The sequence below is a fragment of the Ranitomeya variabilis genome, chromosome 3 (genome assembly GCF_051348905.1).
Source record: "Ranitomeya variabilis isolate aRanVar5 chromosome 3, aRanVar5.hap1, whole genome shotgun sequence".
NCBI lineage: Eukaryota > Metazoa > Chordata > Amphibia > Anura > Dendrobatidae > Ranitomeya > Ranitomeya variabilis.
The window spans coordinates 591,790,568-591,810,990 of record NC_135234.1 but is presented as its reverse complement, the minus strand read 5'-3'; positions in this window follow the sequence as shown (position 1 = coordinate 591,810,990).

Here is a 20,423-nt window from a genome sequence, read left to right as displayed (position 1 = left end):
TTTCTGTTATGGCATTTGTGGATTCTGGCGCTGCCCTGAACTTAATGGACTTAGAATTTGCCAAGCGCTGTGGTTTTTCCTTGGAGCCTTTGCAGAGTCCTATTCCCTTAAGGGGGATTGATGCTACGCCATTGGCCAAGAATAAACCTCAGTACTGGACACAGTTAACCATGTACATGGTTCCAGAACATCAGGAAAATATTTGCTTTTTGGTGTTGCATAATTTGCATGATGTTGTTGTGCTGGGTTTTCCATGGTTACAGGTACATAATCCAGTGCTGGATTGGCGATCTATGTCTGTAACTGGTTGGGGTTGTCAGGGGATACATAGTGATATTCCTTTGATGTCCATTTCCTCATCCCCTTCTTCTGAAGTTCCTGAGTTTTTGTCGGATTTCCAGGATATATTTGATGAGCCCAAGTCCATTTCCCTGCCTCCTCATAGGGACTGCGATTGTGCCATTAATTTGATTCCTGGCAGTAAGTTCCCTAAGGGCCGACTTTTCAATCTGTCTGTGCCAGAGCATGCCGCTATGCAGAGTTATGTAAAGGAATCCTTGGAGAAGGGGCATATTCGCCCGTCTTCGTCACCGCTGGGAGCGGGATTTTTTTTTGTTGCCAAGAAGGATGGCTCCTTGAGACCCTGTATAGATTATCGCCTTCTCAATAAGATCACGGTCAAATTCCAGTACCCTTTACCTTTGCTTTCTGATTTGTTTGCTCGGATTAAGGGTGCCAGTTGGTTTACTAAAATCGACCTTCGAGGGGCGTATAATCTCGTGCGTATTAAACAAGGTGATGAATGGAAAACAGCATTTAATACGCCCGAAGGCCACTTTGAATATCTTGTGATGCCATTCGGGCTCTCTAATGCTCCATCGGTATTTCAGTCCTTTATGCATGATATCTTCCGGAATTATCTGGATAAATTCATGATTGTGTATTTGGATGATATTTTGGTGTTTTCCGATGATTGGGAGTCTCATGTGAAGCAGGTTAGGATGGTATTTCAGGTCCTTCGTGCTAACGCGTTGTTTGTGAAGGGGTCTAAGTGCCTCTTTGGAGTTCAGAAGGTTTCTTTTTTGGGTTTCATTTTTTCTCCCTCGGCTATTGAAATGGACCCTGTTAAAGTCCAGGCCATTCATGATTGGACTCAACCCACATCTGTAAAGAGCCTTCAGAAATTTTTGGGCTTTGCTAATTTTTATCGCCGCTTTATTGCTAATTTTTCTAGTGTGGTGAAGCCTCTGACCGATTTGACGAGGAAGGGCGCTGATGTGATGAATTGGTCCTCTGCGGCTGTTGAGGCCTTTCAGGAGCTTAAACGTCATTTTACTTCTGCCCCTGTGTTGCGTCAGCCAGATGTTTCTCTCCCTTTTCAGGTTGAGGTTGATGCTTCTGAGATTGGGGCAGGGGCCGTTTTGTCTCAGAGAAATTCTGATGGCTCTTTGATGAAACCATGTGCTTTCTTCTCCAGAAAGTTTTCGCCTGCTGAGCGTAATTATGATGTCGGCAATTGGGAGTTGTTGGCTATGAAGTGGCCATTTGAGGAGTGGCGACATTGGCTTGAGGGAGCCAAGCATCGCGTGGTGGTCTTGACTGATCATAAGAATCTGATTTACCTCGAGTCTGCTAAGCGGTTGAATCCTAGACAAGCTCGGTGGTCTCTGTTTTTCTCCCATTTTGATTTTGTGGTCTCGTATATTCCGGGATCTAAGAATGTAAAGGTTGATGCCCTTTCTAGGAGTTTTTTTCCTGATTCTCCGGGAGTTCTTGAGCCGGCTGGGATCCATAAGGAGGGGGTGATTCTTCCTGCCATCTCTCCTGATTTGCGGCAGGTACTTCAGGAGTTTCAGGCTGATAAACCTGACCGCTGTCCAGGGGGGAAACTGTTTGTTCCTGATAGATGGACTAGCAGGGTAATTTCTGAGGTTGATTGTTCGGTGTTGGCTGGTCACCCTGGGATTTTCGGTACCAGAGATTTGGTGGCTAGGTCCTTTTGGTGGCCTTCCTTGTCGCGGGATGTGCGTTCGTTTGTGCAGTCCTGTGGGACCTGTGCTCGGGCTAAGCCTTGCTGTTCCCGTGCCAGTGGGTTGCTTTTGCCTTTGCCTATTCCTGAGAGGCCCTGGACGCATATTTCCATGGATTTTATTTCTGATCTTCCTGTTTCTCAGAAGATGTCTGTCATCTGGGTGGTTTGTGACCGGCTTTCTAAGATGGTCCATTTGGTACCGTTGCCTAAGTTGCCTTCCTCCTCTGATTTGGTACCATTATTTTTTCAGCATGTGGTTCGTTTACATGGTATTCCGGAGAATATTGTGTCTGGTTCCCAGTTCGTTTCTAGGTTTTGGCGGTCCTTTTGTGCTAGAATGGGCATTGATTTGTCTTTTTCTTCAGCATTCCATCCTCAGACAAATGGCCAAACGGAGCGAACCAATCAGACCTTGGAAACCTATTTGAGATGCTTCGTGTCTGCTGATCAGGATGATTGGGTGACCTTTTTGCCGTTGGCCGAGTTTGCCCTTAATAATCGGGCTAGTTCGGCTACCTTGGTTTCGCCTTTCTTTTGTAACTTTGGTTTTCATCCTCGTTTTTCTTCGGGGCAGCTTGAGCCTTCTGACTGTCCTGGTGTAGATTCTGTGGTGGACAGGTTGCAGCAAATTTGGACTCATGTGGTGGACAATTTGACGTTGTCTCAGGAAAAGGCTCAACATTTTGCTAACCGTCGTCGGTGTGTTGGTCCCCGGCTTTGTGTTGGGGATTTGGTCTGGTTGTCCTCTCGTCATGTTCCTATGAAGGTTTCTTCCCCTAAGTTCAAGCCTCGCTTTATTGGGCCTTATAAGATTTCTGAAATTATCAATCCGGTGTCTTTTCGTTTGGCCCTTCCAGCTTCTTTTTCCATTCATAATGTGTTCCATAGATCCTTGTTGCGGAGATATGTGGTACCTATGGTTCCCTCCGTTGATCCTCCTGCTCCGGTGTTGGTTGAGGGGGAATTGGAATATGTTGCGGAGAAGATTTTGGATTCTCGTTTTTCGAGGCGGAAGCTTCAGTATCTGGTCAAGTGGAAGGGTTATGGCCAGGAGGATAATTCTTGGGTTGTTGCCTCCAATGTTCATGCTGCCGATTTGGTTCGTGCTTTCCATTTGGCTCGTCCTGATCGGCCTGGGAGCTCTGGTGAGGGTTCGGTGACCCCTCCTCAAGGGGGGGGGGTACTGTTGTGAATTCCATTCTGGAGCTCCCTCCTGTGGTTGCTAATGGTATTTTTGTGAGTTCTGCCCTTGGGCTCCTGTTGTGAACTCCATTTTCAGGCTCCCTCTTGTGGTCACAGATGGTATTGTGTGACTTTGTTTTTTTGGCTCCCCCTGGTGGTTTGGTTCATTATCCTGCGGGTCTGCTGGATCAGCTGCCTCGTTATTCACCAGGGAGGCTCCTATTTAGCTCTGCTTCACTTCCACTTGTTGCCGGCTGTCAATGTATTCAGTGCTATTCTGATTACTCCTGATTATCTCGTTTTCTGCCTCTTCAGGATAAGCTAAGTTCTGTTTGAATATTTTTTTTGCTCATCTGCCTGCAATATGATTTCTGTGTATGATGAGTCTAGTCCAGCTTGCTAACATGTGATTTCTTTTTGCTGGTAAGCTCTGGGGTACGGAGTTCCTTCCCCCGCACCGTTAGTTGGTGCGGGGGCTCGAGCAAGCTCTGCGTGGATATTTTGAATAGGGTTTTTTATTGACCGCACAGTTTCCTTCCTATTTTCTGCTATCTAGTATTAGCGGGCCTCATTTGCTAAATCTGATTTCATCTCTGCGTTTGTGCTTTCCCCTTAACTCACCGTTAATATTTGTGGGGAGCTATTCTATATCTTTGGAGTCTTCCACTGAGGCAAGTGAGGACTTACTTTCCCTCCAGGAATAGTCAGTTTCTCAGGCCGTGACGAGACGTCTAGGATTTTTAGGTAACGTTCCACGGCTGCCTATAGTTGTTTGCGGATAGGATCAGGTTGCGGTCAATCTAGTTACCACTTCCCCAGAGCTAGTAGTCTGTTCAGTTACTTAGCTAGTCCGACCTGCGATCCTTGCCACTAGGATCATAACAGGCTCCCTCTGGTGGTTTCGAGTGGAACTGCTGCTCCTTTAGGTGGCTGTAGCAGCTGCCTTCACTAATCGCCTTGCCTGGGTTTGTTATTTAAACCTGCTCTGGGCTTTAGTTCATGCCAGCTGTCAATGTTCTTGGTTGGATTTGGTTCTCTCCTTGGATTTCTCATATGGCCTGTCCTTGTCAGCAAAAGATAAGTTTTTGCTAGTCCTTGTTTGTCCATTTGTTTTGGACTTTATTGCTATGCAAATATGTCTCTTTTTGTCCAGCTTGTCACTATGTCATATTCAGGCTAGCTGGAAGCTCTGGGAAGCAGATTTGCCCCTCCACACCGTGAGTCGGTGTGGAGTTCATTTTTGTAAACTCAGCGTGAATTTTGTAGTTTTTAATACTGACCGCACAGTATCCTTTTCTCTCTGTCTATCAAGTTTAGTATTGGCCTCCTTTGCTGAAACCTGATTTCCTTTCTGTGTACGTCATTTCCCTCTCCACTCACAGTCAATATTTGTGGGGGGCTATCTTTCCTTTTGGGGTTTTCTCTGAGGCAAGATAGCTTTCTATTTCCTTCTTTAGGGGTAGTTAGTTCTTAGGCTGTGACGAGGTGTCTAGGGAGAGTCAGGAACATCCCACGGCTATTACTAGTGTTGTTGTTATGATTAGGAACTGCGGTCAGTAGAGATAGCACCTTCTCAGAGCTCGTCCCATGTTGCGTTTTAGCCACCAGGTCATATCAGTGCGGCCTCTTAACCACCAGGTCATAACATCGCCGATGTATCATCCCCAAACACTATATTCTCCTCCCACCAGCCCAGGAGCAAATTTGCATATGAGGGGGAACAAGGGCTCCCCATCACGGTGCCCCTGAGCTGGTGGAAGTACCTCCCATCGTAGAGGAAGTAATTTCTGGTGAGGCAAAACTCTAAGGCCTGTTTCACGAAAAGATTGTGCTCAGTATATTGCCGCCCTCTCATGCCCAGGTAGTAGTCCACAGTCATAATGCCTTTACTGTGTGGGATTGAAGAGTAGAGTGCCTCTACATCTATGGAACATAGCAGCATATCAGCATCCAGTTCAACATTTTCAAGTTTAAGAAGGAGATCCGCTATGTCACGTACATAAGAACTCAATGAGATCACGAATGGTCTCAGAATTTGGTCTACATAGAGACCTAAATTTTGGGTAAGGCTCCCAATACCGGAAACTATCAGTCTACCTTTCAACGGATTGGTGCCTTTGTGTATTTTCGGTAAACAATAAAAAGTTGCAATTACCGGATGTGTTGGTACAAGGAAGTCCCTCTCATTTGCATCAATAAGTTTATTGTTAAATTCTTCTATTACTAGTTCTTTAAGTTGTGGGACAACAGGGTCTAGCAGGGGAAGGTGGGGCCAAATAATTTGAAATCCATGATTGGTTCATTTTAACGAAGGTTAGATCATCAAGATTTCGGGTAGCCAGACGTGTCCTTTTTTCGGTCAGTATTGAACCAGCAGCACTGAAGACTCTTTCTGATAGCACACTAGCAGCAGGGCAAGCGAGCTCCTGTAATGCATATTCTGCCAATTCAGACCAGGTGTCTATTTTGGATGCCCAGTAATCAAATGGGAATGACGTGTGAGGGAGAACATCAATAAGGGAGGAAAAGTAGTTCGTAACCATACTGGAGAAATGCTGTCTCCTGTCATTTTGAGTCGATGCAGCAGTACTTGTCGTGTCGGCGGTCATTGCGAAATCATTCCACAACCTGGTCATAAAACCCCTCTGTCCAACGCCACTTCGGATTTGTGCACCTCTAACACCTCTGCCATGTTGCCCCCTATGGCTCGTGTGAGAACCATCACCGCCGCTGTGTGCTGGGAATGCCTGAACCAAACGGTCTACAAGAGTTGCTTGTTTGGTAGCCAATATTTGCTCAAGGTTCTCATGTGGCATGATATTTTGTAATTTTCCTTTATATCGTGGATCCAGGAGGCAGGCCAACCAGTAATCATCATCGGTCATCATTTTGATAATGCGGGGGTCCCATTTTAGGATATGCAAGGCATACTCAGCCATGTGGGCCAATGTTCCAGGTGTTAATTCACTGCTTGTGCTGGGTTGAGGAGCACTTTCTTGCAAATCAACATCACTTGTGTCCCGCAAAAACCCAGTACCTGACCTTGCAACACCACCAGTTTCTATTGCCCCCTGAGAATCATCCTCCTCCTATAAATATTCATCCCCATCATCCTCCTCCTCTTTGTCCACCACCTCGTCCAGGAGAGTTCCCTGAGCAGACAATGGCTGACTGTCATCAAGGCTTCTCTCCTCCTCAGCTGCAGACGCCTGCTCCTTAATGTGCATCAAACGCATTATTGGGATGCTCATCCTTATGATGGCGTCGTCTGCACTTACCAGCCGAGTGCATTCCTCAAAACACTGAAGGACTTGACACAGGTCTTGTAGCTTTGACCACTGCACACCAGACAACTACATGTCTGCCATCCAAGTGCCTGCTCGTGTATGTTTATCCTCCCACAAATTAATTACAGCACGCCTCTGTTCGCACAGCCTCTGAACCATGTGCAGTGTGGAATTCCATCTTGTTGCAACGCCGATTATTAGGCAATGCTGTGGAAGATTCAGCGATCGCTGATGGTTCAACATACGGCTGGAGTGTATGGGCGACCGGCAGATGTGCGAGCAAAATCTTCGCACCTTCAGGAGCAGGGCTGGTAACCCCGGATAATTTTTCAGGAAGCACTGCACCACCAGGTTCAAGGTGTGAGCCAGGCAAGGTAGGTGTTTCAGTTCTGAAATGGCTATGGCAGCCATAAAATTCCTTCCGTTATCACTGACTACCTTGCCTGCCTCAAGATGTACACTGCCCAGCCATGACTGAGTTTCTTGCTGCAAGTACTCGGCCAGTACTTCCGGCGGTGTGTCTGTTGTTGCCCAAACACTTCATTTGTAACACAGCCTGCTGATGCTTACCACTAGCTGTTCAATAATGGGACACCTCGTGTGCAACACTGCCAGCTGTGGATGGAGTGGTCGTGCGACTGCGCTCTGTGGATGAGCTTTCGCTTCTGGAGGAGGAGGAGTAGGGGTGGCGAATGCCTACAGCCAACTGTTTTCTAGACCATGGGCTAGGCAGAACTGTCCCACTATGGCTGTCCCCTGTGGACCCTGCATCCACCACATTAACCCAGTGCGCCGTGATGGACATGTAACGTCCCTGGCCATGCCTACTGGTCCATGCATCTGTTGTGAGGTGCACCTTTCCACTGACTGATTGCCTCAGTGCATGGACAATGCGGTCTTTGACATGCTGGTGGAGGGCTGGGATGGCTTTTCTCGCAAAGAAGTGCCAACTGGGTAGGTCATAGCGTGGTACTGCGTAGGCCATCAGGGCTTTGAAAGCTTCGCTTTCAACCAACCTGTAGGGCATCATCTCTAACGAGATTAGTATAGCAATGTGGGTGTTGAAACCCTGTGTATGCAGATGAGAGGATGAGTACTTTCTTTTCCTAATCAGAGTCTCTTGTAGGGTGAGCTGGACTGGAGAGCTGCATATGGTGGAACTTGCGGTGATAGTGATAGTGATAGTTATTAGGGTTGAAGGAAGACTTTAAGTCCATCTAGTTCAACCCATAGCCTAACCTAACATGCCCTAACATGTTGATCCAGGGGAAGGCAAAAAAAACCCATGTGGTAAGAGTAAGCTCCATCATGGGGAAAAAAATTCCTTCCCGACCCCACATACGGCAATCAGACTAGTTCCCTGGATCTGGTGGTGGTGGTGGTGGACATGGCGGATTGAGAGAGGGTTGGTGATGGTATTCTTGATGTTGGCCTACATACAGTGTTTCCTACCAATAACCTTGTGATTCCCTCACTGCTTTGGCCTTGCGACGATATCTCCACATTTGCTGCTGGTGGTGTCCTAACCAGTGGGCTTACAGTGAGGGAAGCAATGTAGCGTTGCCAAAACCTTTTCCTGCTGCTCCGGCTTTAAAAGCGGTTTTCTTACTCCAAGATAAGGGAGCCTTCGAGGCCTTGTGTAGCCAGACGATGACGCACATATATCCACTTTGTGACAATTTGAATGTCCCTTTTTGGGGGGGGAGACTGCACCAAAACTCAGGGCCAGTGTATAACACAACACAATGTAAGTGGCAGAACGTGGCTGGCTGATATACGACAAACTAACAGAACTGACTTATATCCACTTTGTGACAATTTGAATCTCCCTCTTTTTGGGGGGAGACTGCACCAAAACTCAGGCAGCCCAGTGTATAACACAACACAATATAAGTGGCAGAACGTAGCTGGAAGATATATGAAAAAATACAAGGACTGTAGTACAATTTCAATCTCCCTACAATGATCTCAGGACAAGTATGGCAGCAATGCAAAGGACTGCTGCACACAAAAGTGTGGACAAATAAACAAGATAACTGTGCAGAAAGGAGCAACAAGATTTTTGCTTTTAAAAAAGCAGTTGGTTTGCACAGCAGCGGTGCTATAGCAATGCAGCTATCAGGCAGCCTTATAAGGCAGCCTAATAAGCTACAGAGCTGATGCACAAAAATATACTTTCCACTGTCGCTGCAAAAAAAAGTGGGGTTGGACAATGGAAATCGCTACAGCACAAGCAGTTTGGGGGTTAATCTTCCCTCCCTAACTATATCCCTTCTTCTGATGAAGCTGCAGCAATCTCTCCCTATGCTACGATCGGCAGAAGTAAGATGGTGGTCGGCGTGCACGCCCCTTTATACCCCCTGTGACGCCGCAGAAAGCAAGCAAATCACTGTCATGCCCTTCTCTAAGATGGTGGGGACCGAGACCTATGTTATCACGCTGCCCACACTCTGCGCCCTCCTTCATTGGCTGAAAAATGGCACTGAATGCGTCATATGAAATGCGACTTTGGCGCGAAGATCGCCGACCGCATGGCTGATCCCACACTAGGATCGGGTCGGGTTTCATGAAACCTGAATTTGCCGAAAGTCGGCGATTTTTGAATTTGTCCGATCCGTTTTGCTCAACACTACTCTTGACCACAAACCATGCAACCCTGGGCATTAGTATAGACATAGGAATAGTATAATGACTGATGGCACTTTTTGCTTACAGCAGGGGGCATTGTAATGTGACTCTCTGAGCTGAATAAGCAAGTCCTTATCTTAAAATTACTAAGTTTGCTATTGTGAATTGAGCTATACTTTGTACTAAATGCCACCACTTTTTGTGGTGTCCTTTATAGCACATGGCTTTATCTGTCTTTTTGTATGTTCATTATTGTGTCAATAAAGATTTTTGTACATATTTTTTTTTAAAACTTAATTTATCCTCCTTTTTAAGATTATTTTACATGAAGGGGGGATACCAGTGTGAGACAAGTAACTAACACAGAACAGGAGAAATTAAATTTGTCTTCTTGCAAACATATTTTGTACAGCTTTTTAGCTCTGATGTATTGCAACAATATTACCATCCTGTCTGCCTGTGATATGGAAGCTGAGAGGAACCCGCAGATGTGTCAGGTATACACTATGTTCCAAATTATTATGCAAATGACATTTTTCTCTGATTGTCCTAAATGGTCGGTGCAAATGACAGTCAGTCTAATAAAAGTCATCACCCGTTAGCGTATACATTGAATTTTATTGAAGAAACCTCCCAATGATAACAGTATAATCTCTAAAATTAATAAAAACTCAAAATGCACTGTTCCAAATTATTAGGCACAGTAGAATTTCTAAACATTTGATGTGTTTTAAAGAACTGAAAATGCTCATTTGAAGAATTTGCAGCATTAGGAGGTCACATTCACTGAACAAAAAAGCTATTTAACTCCAAAACATCCTAACAGGCCAAGTTACATGTTAACATAGGAACCCGTCTTTGATATCACCCTCACAATTCTTGCATCCATTGAACTTGTGAGTTTTTGGAGAGTTTCTGCTTGTATTTCTTTGCATGAAGTCAGAATAGCCTCCCAGAGCTGCTGTTTTGATGTGAGCTGCCTCCCACCCTCATAGATCTTTTGCTTGATGATAATCCAAAGGTTCTCTATAGGGTTGAGGTCAGGAGAAGATGGTGGCCACACCATGAGTTTATCTCCTTTTATGCCCATAGCAGCCAATGACTCAGATGTATTCTTTGCAGCATGACAGCATGAGATGAGATGCATTGTCATGCATGAAGATGCTTCTGCTCCTGAAGGCACGTTTCTGCTTTTTATACCATGGAAGAAAGTTGTCAGTCAGAAACTCTATACACTTTGCAGAGGTTATTTTCACACCTTCAGGAACCTTAAAGGGCCTTACCAGCTGTTCTGGACCAAAACATGACTCCTCAACCTCCTTGCTGATGTCGCAGCCTTGTTGGGACATGGTGACCATCCAGTACTCCATCCATCTGGACCATCCAGGGTTGCTCGAAACTCATCAGTAAACAAGACTGCTTGAAAAATAGTCTTCATGTATGTCTGGGCCCACTGCAACCATTTCTGCTTGTGATCACTGTTTAGGGGTGGACGAATAGTAGGTTACTGCACCAAAGCAAGCCTTTGAAGGATCCTACACCTTGAGGTTTGAGGGACTCCAAAGGCACCAGCAACTTCAAACAACTTTTTGCTGCTTTATAATGGTATTTTGGCAGCTGCTCTCTTAATTCAATGAATTTGTCTGGCAGAAACCTTCCTCAATATGCCTTTATCTGCATGAACTCTGTTTCAGTCATAAATCTCTTCATAGTATGATGATCATTCCTAGGTTTTCGTGAAATATCTAATGTTTTCAAACCTTGTCCAAGGCATTGCACTATTTAACACTTTTCAGCAGCAGAGAGATCCATTTTATTTCCCATATTGCTTGAAACCTGTGGCCTGCTTAATAATGTGGAACATCATTTTTAAGTAGTTTTCCTTTCATTAGAATCACCTGGAAAACTAATTATCACATGTATTTAAGATTGATTTCAGTGATCCATTGAGCCCTGAGACACAATACCATCCATGAGTTTATTTGAAAAACAAAACGATTAAATCTTTATGACACTTAAATCCAATTTGCATAATAATTTGGAACACAGTGTAGTCACACACAGCTCTGCAGTGAGATCAGGAGAGCAGAGAGCCATTACACATCACACTGGCAACCATTGCACATCACACTGGTAACATTGGTAACCATTACATATCACACTGGTAACTCCCCTTCATGTAAAATAATCTCTAGGGGCAGAGTTATCTCCCAGGTAGCGTCCTTCCCATAGCCTGGAAGAGATGTAATGACCGATACGCCGGTTGTTATTTCAGAATGGGATACGGCGTTGCTATAAACGACTCTGACCATGATATGATACCAAATCAAGTGCGCTTTATGACTTGTGATGAAAAATAACAGGATTTTACTTGTCAACAAAATACGGGCCACAACAGCCACAAATCAAGAAATACAAATTATTCAGCCTGAGAGATCCCAAGTGCCAGGTTCAAGGACAGGAGCAGGACTTCTCCAAGGCTATGTCACTCCCTCCCTTGACAGGTAGAGGGCCTATACGGGGTTCTACCGTGACACGCGGTCCTCTCAGACATATAATCTTACCTCCGCCTCCCCCTTAATTAAAATAGATATCCGGGTACCCTGTTTTCCCCTTGATATATATATCTTTACATGACTAAGCTCTTGAACCAACACAATATGTACACAGTGCTCTGTCCTCTTTGTGCCTGTTCAGAGCGGACACCCTGACAAAGTGTCCTCAACAGTAAACAACTGGACTTGTTATTCTGACGTCTGGCCATTAGATTTAATCAGCTTCCTAGGACACCAAATTCTCTGATAAAGGTGCAGATGAAGATTCAGATCAGTTTCAGTAGTACTTCACGAAGCTCTCCTATGACATTCACATTTTTACCAGAATCTCGATATCAAGGAGTTCACACAGTCTCCATCAGTCCATACGCAATCTCAGTAACAGGAATGTTCTTGAAGATGCTGAGAATCCTATCTAACTCTCCCTAACTAACTAGTCAGTGACCGGTCACACATCTAGCTTACTCACAGGAGCAGCTTCCTCTGGGTTACACCATCCAATTTGGATCACTTCAGGTTCCCAATCTCTCTGTGTCTCTCAGATAGGACTTCTTCTCTCCACTTTACCTCACAAGCACTAACCTCCAAACACTTCCTGTTTCCAGAACTTTCTTCTCTTGTTTAATGATGACCTCTAGTGGCCGAACTAAGCTACTGCAACATCATTTCTTATAGCAAGAAACATTAAAATGCTGCAAGGTCATTTATACAAAGTGATAAAAGATCATTTCTCAACAAGACATCTGATATGAGACATACAGGGAGGTATGTTTTCAGCATTCTATAACCTGTATGACCATATCAACCCCTTAGTGACCAGGCCAATTTGTTTAAATCTGATGTGTCATTTTATGTAGTAATAACTCTGAATGCTAAAACATATCCCAGCGATTTTGAGACTGTTTTAAGTGACACATCATACTTTATGATAATGGTAAATTTAGGTCGAAATGTTTTATGTTTATTTATAAATATATCAGAAATTTTAATTTTATTTTTTCTTTAAATTGCAATTTTCAAACTTTCAATGATTATCCCTTTAATCCAGATAGTAACATCAATAAATAACATTTCCCTACTTTACATCAGCACAATTTGTAAAATGTTGTTTTATTTTGTTAGCATTTTAGAAGGTTTAAAAATGTAAAAATTTACAAAACTTATTTTTTTAGGGACCTGTTGTTGTGAATTCCGTTCTGGAGCTCCCTCCTGTGGTTGCTAATGGTATTTTTGTGAGTTCTGCCCTTGGGCTCCCTCTGGTGGTTTCGACTGGAACTGGAACTGCTGCTCCGTTAGGTAGCTGTAGCAGCTGCCATCACTGATCGCCTTGCCTGGGTTTGTTATTTAAACCTGCTCTGGGCTTTACTTCATGCCAGCTGTCAATGTCTTAGGTTGGATTTGGTTCTTTCCTGGATTTCTCATATGGCCTGTCCTTGTCAGCAAAAGATAAGTTCTGCTAGTTCTTGTTTGTCCATTTGCTTTGGACATTATTGCTTGTAAATATGTCTCTTTTTGTCCAGCTTGTCACTATGTCATATTCAGGCTAGCTGGAAGCTCTGGGAAGCAGATTTGCCCCTCCACACCGTGAGTCGGTGTGGAGTTCATTTTTTGTAAACTCTGCGTGGATTTTTGTAGTTTTTAATACTGACCGCACAGTATCCTTTTCTCTCTGTCTATCAAGTTTAGTATGGCCTCCTTTGCTGAAAACTGATTTCATTTCTGTGTATGTCATTCCCCTCTCCACTCACAGTCAATATTCGTGGGGGGGCTATCTTTCCTTTTGGGGTTTTCTCTGAGGCAAGATAGCTTTCTATTTCCTTCTTTAGGGGTAGTTAATTCTTAGGCTGTGAAGAGGTGTCTAGGGAGAGTCAGGAACATCCCACGGCTATTACTAGTGTTGTTGTTAGGATTAGGGATTGCGGTCAGTAGAGATACCACCTCCTCAGAGCTCGTCCCATGTTGTATTTTAGCCACCAGGTCATATCGGTGTGGCCTCTTAACCACCAGGTCATAACAGTACAGCTGGCCCACAATGTGTTAAATGCATCTCAAAAGAGGGAAAAGAAAGTTCTGAGTCATTTTTTTTTCCTTTGTAGCTTGTTTTGTCTTTTTTTCCCCTTAATCTCTGGGTGGTTCAGGATTTTGGTGCTGATATGGAGATTCAGGGTCTGTCCTTGCGCGTGGATCAACTCGCTGCAAGGGTACAGAGTATCCAAGATTATGTTGTCCAGACTCCGGTATTAGAGCCTAGAATTCCTATTCCTGATTTATTTTCTGGGGATAGATCGAAATTTTTGAACTTTAAAAATAATTGCAGATTGTTTTTTGCTCTGAGACCCCGTTCCTCTGGTGACCCCATTCAGCAGGTAAAGATTGTTATTTCTTTGCTGCGTGGCGACCCGCAGGACTGGGCATTCTCCCTTGAGCCAAGAAATCCTGCATTGCTCAATATTGACGCATTTTTTCAAGCGCTCGGATTGCTGCATGACGAGCCTAATTCTGTGGATCAGGCAGAAAAAACTTTGCTGGCTCTGTGTCAGGGCCAGGAAGCAGCAGAAGTATACTGCCAGAAATTTAGAAAGTGGTCTGTGCTCACAAAATGGAATGAGTATGCCCTGGCAGCGATTTCCAGAAAGGGTCTTTCTGAAGCCCTTAAAGATGTTATGGTGGGGTTTCCCACGCCTGCTGGTCTGAATGAGTCAATGTCTTTGGCCATTCAGATTGATCGGCGCCTGCGCGAGCGCAAGGTTTTGCACCATATGGCAGTGTCCTCTGAGCAGAGTCCTGAGCCTATACAATGTGATAGGATTTTGACTAGAGCAGAAAGGCAGAAATTCAGACGTCAGAATGGCCTGTGTTTTTACTGTGGTGATTCTGCTCATGCTATTTCTGATTGCCCTAAGTGTACTAAGAGGGTCCCTAGGTCTGTTACCATTAGTACTGTACAGCCTAAATTTCTTTTGTCTGTTACCCTGATTTGCTCATTGTCGTCCTTTTCTGTTATGGCATTTGTGGATTCTGGCGCTGCCCTGAACTTAATGGACTTAGAATTTGCCAAGCGCTGTGGTTTTTCCTTGGAGCCTTTGCGGAGTCCTATTCCCTTAAGGGGGATTGATGCTACGCCATTGGCCAAGAATAAACCCCAGTACTGGACACAGTTGACCATGTACATGGCTCCAGCACATCAGGAAAATATTCGCTTTTTGGTGTTGCATAATTTGCATGATGTTGTTGTGCTGGGTTTTCCATGGTTACAGGTACATAATGCAGTGCTGGATTGGAGATCTATGTCTGTAACTGGTTGGGGTTGTCAGGGGATACATAGTGATATTCCTTTGATGTCCATTTCCTCGTCCCCTTCTGATGTTCCTGAGTTTTTGTCGGATTTCCAGGATATATTTGATGAGCCCAAGTCCAATTCCCTGCCTCCTCATAGGGACTGTGATTGTGCCATTAATTTGATTCCTGGCTGTAAGTTCCCTAAGGGCCGACTTTTCAATCTGTCTGTGCCAGAGCATGCCGCTATGCGGAGTTATGTAAAGGAGTCCTTGGAGAAGGGGCATATTCGCCCGTCTTCGTCACCATTAGGGTTGAGCAACTTTCATTTTTTAAAGATCGAGTCGGGTTTTGTGAAACCCGACTTTGGCCAGAGTCGAGTCGAGTGCAGTCGGCCGATTATCGCTTAAAGTCGGGGATCGACCGAAACACGAAACCCAATGCAAGTCAATGGGAAGCATAGTCGGCAGTGAGTGGAGGCCAGGAAAACACCTACAGTGCCCATTTTAATGCCAAAAACATCCATTCTTGTTTCTGAAGCTTGTCAATCTTAATTAACTTTATAATAATAGTTGTTCAATGGAACTTGGGTCATTTGGCAAAAGTTGTGGGGGGTAGGGCTGGTTCAAGGTTTCAGTGGGCCCAGGAATCGTGGACTACGTCACGGCGGTGGAGCAGGGAGAGGTAAGTATTTAAACGTTGCAAGTGCTGTGATCCTGAGCAAGCAGGGGGGCACACTTGTTCGCATTGGCACTGGCACAGGGCCCCTCAAAGTACAGCGGTGTGTTTGCACGGCGGGGGCGCCTCCCACCAGCAGCGACACTTTTGCGTACTCTGAGGGGCCCTGTGCCAGTGACGTCGCCAACGAGTATGCCCCCCCACCTGATGAAGGAACCTGCACTTTCATCTGCACCTTCCTCTTTGTCCCTGTGTAAGGTGGCATAACATGCAGGAAGGGGAACCTTACTTTCAGCAGGGTCAGATTCTGGCTGTGTAGAGTGCAAGGGGAATGTAGTGGTCTAGGTCAATGTACCAGCAGACTCATCTAGCAGTGGCTGGGCAATGGGCAGGATGAGGAGGAAACAGATATAGGGCCAAAGAATAAAGTAGGCTAAATGCAGTTCAAAATTGGTAACAGGACTAAACAGGCGGCATTGCTTTGTTCAGTGGAGTAGCAAACCCAGGAGCAGCAGACACTGTTTTAAGGGCCCAAACACACTAATAGGCCAAATGCAGTTTAATATCTGATACTTTAGGCCAAAAGCCTAAGACTGAAGCTCAGCTTTATTCAGTTGAGGGCAAACACCAGGGAGGGGCAGGCACCGTTAGTAGGCCCTAACCACCAATTTTTAAAAACACAGCACTTAATGAGAGCCAGAAGGTTGAAGCTCAGCTTTATTCAGTTGAGGACAAACACCAGGCAGGGGCAGACACCGTTAGTAGGCCATAACCAAAGTTGAAGGCCAAATGCAGTTTAATATCTGATACTATAAGCCGAAAGCCAGAAGGTGGAAGCTCAGCTTTATTCAGTTGAGGGCAAACACCAGGGAGGGGCAGACACCGTTAGTAGGCCCTAACCACCAATTTTTAAAAACACAGCACTTAATGAGAGCCAGAAGGTTGAAGCTCAGCTTTATTCAGTTGAGGACAAACACCAGGCAGGGGCAGACACCGTTAGTAGGCCGTAACCAAAGTTGAAGGCCAAATGCAGTTTAATATCTGATACTATAGGCCGAAAGCCAGAAGGTGGAAGCTCAGCTTTATTCAGTTGAGGGCAAACACCAGGGAGGGGCAGACACCGTTAGTAGGCCCTAACCACCAATTTTTAAAAACACAGTACTTAATGAGAGCCAGAAGGTTGAAGCTCAGCTTTATTCAGTTGAGGACAAACACCAGGGAGGGGCAGACACCGTTAGTAGGCCGTAACCAAAGTTGAAGGCCAAATGCAGTTTAATTTCTGATACTATAGGCCGAAAGCCAGAAGGTGGAAGCTCCGATTTAGACAGTGGAGGACAATTTGAATTAGGGACTGCAGACAGACTTAGTAGGCTGTCCCCTGTGGACCATGCATCCACCACATTAACCCATTGCACCTTAATGGACACGTAATCTTCCGTGGCCATGCCTACAGGTCCATGCGTCTGTTGTCAGGTGCACCTTTGTACTCACAGATTGCCAGAGTGCATGGACAATGCGGTCTTTTACATGCTGCTGGAGGGTTGGGATGGCTTTTCTCGCAAAAGAAGTGTTGACTGGTTAGCTTGTAGCGTGGTACCGCTGTTATGACCCCAATGGCAGAGGGTCTCAGGAATAAATACCAAGTCTGCAAACACAAAAAAACCAGCTCATAGGGCAGTGGTAACTGGGCTGACCATATATCTAATCCTAGCACCACAAATAGAAGTAGCCGGGGAACGTGCCTACGTTGGTTCTAGACATCTCGCGCCAGCCGGAGAACTAACTAACCCTAGAAGGGAAAAGAAAGACCTTTCTTGCCTCCAGAGAAAAGACCCCAAAAGTTGGATACAAGCCCCCAACAAATAATAACGGTGAGGTAAGAGGAAAAGACAAACATAAGAATGAGCTAGGTATTTAGCAAAGAGAGGCCCACTAGCTAATAGCAGAATATAGTAAGATGACTTATATGGTCAGCAAAAACCCTATTAAAATATCCACGCTGGATATTCAAGAACCCCCGAACCGTCTAACGGCCGGGGGGAGAACACCAGCCCCCTAGAGCTTCCAGCAAGGTCAGAAATCACATTTAGTACAAGCTGGACAAAAAATAGTAGCAAAGCAAGTAACTCAAAAAACAAGAAGCAAGACTTAGCTTAATTTTGCAAGAGCCAGGACCAGCAGACAGGAGCAACAGAAGGATCTGATTACAACGATGCCAGGCACTGGACTAAGAATCCAGGAAGTTAATATAGCGACACCCCTGGACTAACGACCCAGGTGAGTGCCAAACAGAAAAAAGACAATCCCAGAGTCATACCACTAGTGACCACAAGAGGGAGCCAAAAAGTCTAATTCACAACAGTACCCCCCCCTTAAGGAGGGGTCACCGAACCCTCACCAAGACCACCAGGGCGATCAGGATGAGCAGCGTGAAAGGCACGAACTAAATCGGCCGCATGCACATCAGAGGCAACCACCCAGGAATTATCTTCCTGACCATAGCCCTTCCACTTGACCAGATACTGAAGCCTCCGCCTGGAGAGACGAGAATCCAAGATCTTCTCCACCACGTACTCCAACTCGCCCTCAACCAACACCGGAGCAGGAGGCTCAACAGAAGGAACCACAGGTACAACGTACCACCGCAACAAAGACCTATGGAACACGTTGTGAATGGCAAACGACACAGGAAGATCCAAGCGAAAGGACACAGGATTAAGGATTTCCAATATCTTGTAAGGACCGATGAAGCGAGGCTTAAATTTAGGAGAGGAGACCTTCATAGGAACAAATCGAGAAGACAGCCATACCAAATACCCAACACGAAGTCGGGGACCCACACCGCGGCGGCGGTTGGCAAAACGCTGAGCCTTCTCTTGTGACAACTTTAAGTTGTCCACCACATGATTCCAGATCTGCTGCAACCTATCCACCACAGAATCTACCCCAGGACAGTCAGAAGGCTCCACATGTCCCGAGGAAAAACGAGGATGGAAACCAGAGTTGCAGAAAAATGGCGAAACCAATGTAGCGGAACTAGCCCGATTATTAAGGGCAAACTCAGCCAACGGCAAGAAGGTCACCCAATCATCCTGATCCGCAGAAACAAAACATCTCAAATAAGCCTCCAGAGTCTGATTAGTTCGCTCCGTTTGTCCATTAGTCTGAGGATGAAAGGCAGACGAAAACGACAACCCAATGCCCATCCTAGCACAAAAGGATCGCCAGAACCTGGAAACAAACTGGGATCCTCTGTCAGACACAATATTCTCAGGAATGCCGTGTAAACGAACCACATTCTGAAAGAACACAGGAACCAGATCGGAAGAGGAAGGCAGCTTAGGCAAAGGTACCAAATGGACCATCTTAGAAAAGCGATCACATACCACCCAGATGACAGACATGCCCTGAGACACCGGGAGATCTGAAATAAAATCCATGGAAATGTGTGTCCAAGGCCTCTTCGGGACAGGCAAGGGCAAGAGCAACCCGCTGGCACGCGAACAGCAAGGCTTAGCTCGAGCACAAGTCCCACAGGACTGCACAAATGACCGCACATCCCGTGACAAGGAAGGCCACCAAAAGGACCTAGCCACCAGATCTCTGGTGCCAAAAATTCCCGGATGCCCTGCCAACACAGAGGAATGAACCTCGGAAATGACTCTGCTGGTCCACTTATCAGGAACAAACAGTCTGTCAGGTGGACAAGAGTCAGGTCTACCAGCCTGAAATCTCTGCAACACACGTCGCAAATCCGGAGAAATGGCTGACAAGATAACTCCCTCTTTAAGAATACCAACTGGTTCTGCGACTCCCGGAGAGTCAGGCACAAAGCTCCTTGAAAGAGCATCAGCCTTCACATTCTTTGAACCTGGTAAATATGAGACCACAAAGTCAAAACGGGAGAAAAACAATGACCAGCGGGCCTGTCTAGGATTCAGGCGTTTAGCAGACTCGAGATACATCAAATTTTTGTGATCAGTCAAGACCACCACACGATGCTTAGCACCCTCGAGCCAATGACGCCACTCCTCAAATGCCCACTTCATGGCCAACAACTCCCGATTGCCAACATCATAATTCCGTTCAGCAGGCGAAAACTTCCTCGAGAAAAAGGCACAAGGTCTCATCACAGAGCAACCAGGGCCTCTCTGCGACAAAACGGCCCCTGCCCCAATCTCAGAAGCATCCACTTCAACCTGAAAGGGAAGTGAGACATCAGGCTGGCACAAAACAGGCGCCGAAGTAAACCGGCGCTTCAACTCCTGGAAAGCCTCCACGGCTGCAGGAGCCCAGTTAGCAACATCAGAACCTTTCTTGGTCATATCCGTCAAAGGTTTAGCAATGCTAGAAAAATTAGCAATAAAACGACGGTAGAAGTTAGCAAAACCCAAGAACTTCTGAAGACTCTTAACTGACGTGGGTTGAGTCCAATCATGAATAGCACGGACCTTGACTGGGTCCATCTCCACCGCAGAAGGGGAAAAAATAAACCCCAAAAAGGGAACCTTCTGTACTCCAAAGAGACACTTTGAGCCCTTAACAAATAAAGCATTCTCACGCAAAACCTGAAACACCATCCTGACCTGCTCTACATGCGAGTCCCAGTCATCAGAAAAAAACAAAATATCATCCAGATAAACGATCATAAATTTATCCAGATACTTCCGGAAAATATCATGCATAAAGGACTGAAACACTGAAGGAGCATTAGAGAGCCCAAAAGGCATCACCAAGTACTCAAAATGACCTTCGGGCGTATTAAACGCGGTTTTCCATTCATCT